At 38.8% G+C, this 4,460-nt stretch overlaps 1 pseudogene; it reads left to right on the top strand.

Annotated features, from left to right (window-relative positions):
* Positions 1 to 636: 636 nt before the first annotated feature.
* On the top strand, positions 637 to 1,487 carry LOC106005345 (annotated as a pseudogene).
* The last annotated feature ends 2,973 nt before the right edge of the window (positions 1,488 to 4,460 follow it).

Here is a 4,460-nt window from a genome sequence, read left to right as displayed (position 1 = left end):
TTATGGACATGCAAAATATATTGCTATGCAGTGTTGCACAGTTCAGCAAGGATCATTATTGCCATAAGGAGTCACATAATTAAGTCCCAAGCTCTCTTGTGTCTTATAAATTCTTTCTCCAATGTGGATCTCAGTTTCCTCATCTATAAAGACAAATTTAAACTGAACTCAATAAATGCTAAGGTCTTTCTAATCCTAAGATTCTGAAATTTTGTGTTTTATTAAATCTTACTGGGAATCCAACTGATAGGTAGTGATTTTCTTATCTTATTAATAATAAGCCTTGCCTACACCCCACCTTGTCCCCCATACCTTGAGTATTTGACTCGACTCTATTAATTGTGAAAATAGATTGTGGCTACTTGAAGTATATGTAATTTTTAGCACAGAAAATAAGGTAAAGTTTAGTTGATTCTTAAACCTTCTAAAAATGAACTAGCATCTTTAAGAAAACACTAAAAGGTGGATGCCACCAGTGCTGCAGAAGGCCTGTGAGGGACTGGAGGGCCATGGGGCCCTTAAACGGCTGCCTGGGGGGCTTTGCCTCTGGTATTTCAGGCCAGGATTGTGGCCATGGAAGGGCCAGGGCTGAGGCCATGGAGCTTGTGGAGGACCAAGGGCAAGGAGTGAATCCATCACACCAAGCTGGGCCATCTGGTCAAGGACATGAAGATCAAGTCCCTGGAGGAGATCTATCTCTTTTCCCTGCCTATTAAGGAATCTGAGATCATTGATTTTTTTCCTGGGGGCATACCTCAAGGATGAGGTTTTAAAGATTTTGCCTATATAAAACCAGACCTGTGCTGGACAGCAGTCTAGGTTTAAGGCATTTGTTGTCATTGGAGATTACAATGGACATCTTGGTCTGGGTGTGAAATACCCCAGGAAGGTAGCCACTGCCATCTGTGGGGCCACCATCCTGGCCAAGCTTTCCATTATCTCCCTTCCGGGATGCTACTGGAGGAATGAGATTGGCAAGCCTACACCATCCCATGTAAGGTGACCAGTGACTGTGGCTCTGGCTGATGTGTCTCATCTTTGCCCTCAGAGGTATTGGCATCACTTTAGTCCCTGTGCACAAGAAGCTCCTGATGATGGCTGGACTGATGACTGCTATACCTTGGCTGGGGCTGCACTGCCACCCTGGGTTAACTTCGCCAAGACTACGTTTTTGCAGGGGTGGGCAGACAGAAAGGGAGAGAGAGTCTTAAGCAGGCTCCACATAGAACCCAATGTGGACCTGATCCCACCATCCTGAGATTGTGACCTGAGTTGAAGTCAAGGGTTGGATGCTTAACTGACTGAGCCACCCAGGTGCCCAACAAGGCACTCTTGATGTTATTTCTAAGACCTCCAGCTCTCTTATCTCTGACCTCTGGAAAGGAACTGTGTCCACCAAGTCTCTATCAGTTTAGGAATTCACTGACCATCTTGTAAAGACCCACACCAGTCTCCGTGCAGAGGGCCCAACTGTGGCCACCACATAGTTTAATATAAGAAAAAGAAAGCGAATTAAACACTTAAATCAAAATAAAACAATAATAAAAGTGAACTAAATCTCAGTTTGCAATTTGAATACACTGGTTTTCCTAAGTTGAGATAGGTAGATGGGTATGAAGAAAAAAGAAAGGAAGATGGGCAGAGGCAGAAAAACTTTATTTCACTCATCTAATGAGCATATAATGAAGGACCTGCAATGTGCTAGGTACTGTGTTTAGGTGCAGTGTTAGTAACTGAGGATACAAAGAAGAGTAAGATAGTCCCTGCTCTCAGAAAACTCAGAGCCTAGTGGTAAAGGCAGAGTTAAAACAATTATTATACTATAATGTGATGTGAGCAGCATTTAACTTTTATGACCACTTTCAATATGCCAGACTCTGCTAAGAGCTTTACAAGTACTATCTCATCAATTACCAAAAGAGATTCATAAAGTAGACATATTGTTATCACACCCATTTTTTGCAGATGAAGAAATAAGTACAAAGGGGACAGTCAAAACTACTCTAATACTCATGGGCCCTCATGGTCCTCTGCATTGCTTCCCTGCATCTTTGTCAACTTTTCTCCAGATAACAATTCTCTGGTTCTATTTCTATTTCTATTTCACATTCCAGAAAGAGAGAATCTGATTGAATAATTTTAGCGTTTCCTGTATTTTGGAAACAGTCTTGCTCTCAGTCATCTCACCTCACTTATATTTGGGTTTTGCCAAACTATAGACTAGTGACTCTTGATCCAGATGTGTTCCCCTTGGAGGAATCATGTATGACAAGGAGAGCAGCCATTTTGGGAAGGTAGCAGGTAATGTGGTATACAAAATGGCTGCTCTCCTGAGCAAGATGAAATTTCCATGGAAGATTGTTGTGTGCAATGGACTATATGATTGGTTTACTCAGTTGAAAAGATATGGATGAGCTTTCAAATAATAGGATATATCAATTGTGAAGTATGCTTAAGAAGGATCATAAATAAATACTACATAGTACCATTAGCAATAGAAACTTAAAAAAACTAAAGCAATTAACCTTTTTTGGGGATCTAAATGAAAATACTCCCCCAGAGACACCTGGGTGGCTCAGTAGGTAAAGCATCTGCCTTCGGCTCAGGTCATGACCCCATGGTCCAGGGGACAAGTCCCACATAGGGCTCCCTGCTCAGTGGGGGGCCTGCTTCTCCCTCTGCCTACCACAACCCCTGCTTGTGCACACTCTCTATTTCTCTCTGGCAAATAAATAAAGAAATTAAAAAAAAAATTCCTCCAAAGGAATTGTATTTAGTAATGATTTTATCAGAACTATTTCAGGTATAAATTGAATGAAAGTTTTATATTGTGATATATAAGAGTTTCCTTTAGAAAGGCTTATTTGCTTATATTCTTATATTTTTGTTCCATTATATTTCTCATAGTTCCAGTTATAAGGCAATATTGTGATATGTGAGATACAACCTCATGTTTAATTTGATCATTCAGGAATAAAGGCCCCAGATAAAAGTAAATACAAATCTTTGGAACTATTGAGCATAATTTACATGAGAACTAGACTACCGTTTGAGCAATGCTTCAGTCCTCTGAGGGCATACCTTCAAAGTGAAGTGTCTCAGGGATAACACAGTTCTCTCCTTCTTGTCAATTAATTGCTTTTCTACATTACCTTGGATTACCTTCCCTAATACTCCACAAGAGTATGGCTCTACTTTTCTGGCATATAAATATTATTTTATTTATTAATTTTATAGGTAGCTGTTTGAATTTGGGAGGACTCAGATATTTGGACCATTTTATTAATTCTGAGAACTCCGAGAAAATATAATTACTGGGAATGCTACCAATTATGGAATGTCAAAAGAGGAAGCGTAATGCCATTCCCTAACTCTCTAGGAAATGGAGGTAGGGGGAACAGATTTGAGAAGAGAGAGTAATTATAGGTGCTCAATGGCAGAATGGTGTGTTTCAACTTGCCTAGTACTGTAAGGTTGGTTGATAGCTGAATACATTTACCATAAAACTCAATCCACACTCTCACTTCTGCCCAGTGAATAAAACAAATTGGCAGGGTCTAGAAAAGGGCCTCTCATTTAAATAATGAATATTATGAGGACCAAGGATCAGAATCACTGGGTACACGACATACCTCATCCTTGGACCTATTATCAGAGCATATGAACAGAAGAAAAACATAGTGACACTGACGATTTGGTATCTCTATTCAGAACATTATAATAGCATCCCTGTCACTATTTCATATCTTTCCCCAATAAGTTGAAGTATTTATTTCCTCATAAGATAAATCTCCATTATGAATAATCTCTCAAATACCTCATATCCCTCCCCATCTTTACTCCCCACCCAGAAGAAAATATATCTGTCCCTATCTCTCCATACACATTAGTGTAGTAATCCATTTCTTTGAATGCTTTTACAATCTCTTCAATCAGAATTAGCTTTGAATGTGATTATCTATGGGAAATCTATTATGATTATAAAGAATATAAAAATATTTATTTTCTTTACTTGTCACATCCTTGCTTATTAATACATCTATTACAATGAAAGACCATACTATATGAAGTAATTATTTATTATTAGAAGAGTAATTACTGGGGATTATTGTTTATCAACCATTTTACACTTTCAACATCCTTAAATTACCAGAAGGATTAAACTTTGAATTTAGGAGGCCCGTGTTTGAACGCACAATTACATCAGTTGGCTTTCTCATAAATTATTTACGGGGCCACAAAAAGATTACTGACAATGACTGTTCATTATGCACCTGAATTAAAATAAAAACTTACATGGACATTTTGCTGGTAATTTGTCCTTTTTCATAGGAACTATAGAAAAGCCACTAGGATTTCAGATTGGTTTAAGGGATTTGAAATCCAAGGTTTAGCAGCTAAGAAGATAATGAATGTGGCCTTGTGACTGAATTTGGGTGCCTGCAAATGGGAAGGTACAC

This window comes from Mustela putorius, unplaced genomic scaffold (assembly GCF_011764305.1).
Source record: "Mustela putorius furo isolate JIRA1106 unplaced genomic scaffold, ASM1176430v1.1 tig00000580_pilon_pilon_pilon, whole genome shotgun sequence".
Lineage (NCBI taxonomy): Eukaryota > Metazoa > Chordata > Mammalia > Carnivora > Mustelidae > Mustela > Mustela putorius.
The sequence above is the reverse complement of the archived record's forward strand: the minus strand, read 5'-3'. Positions and strand labels throughout refer to the sequence as shown.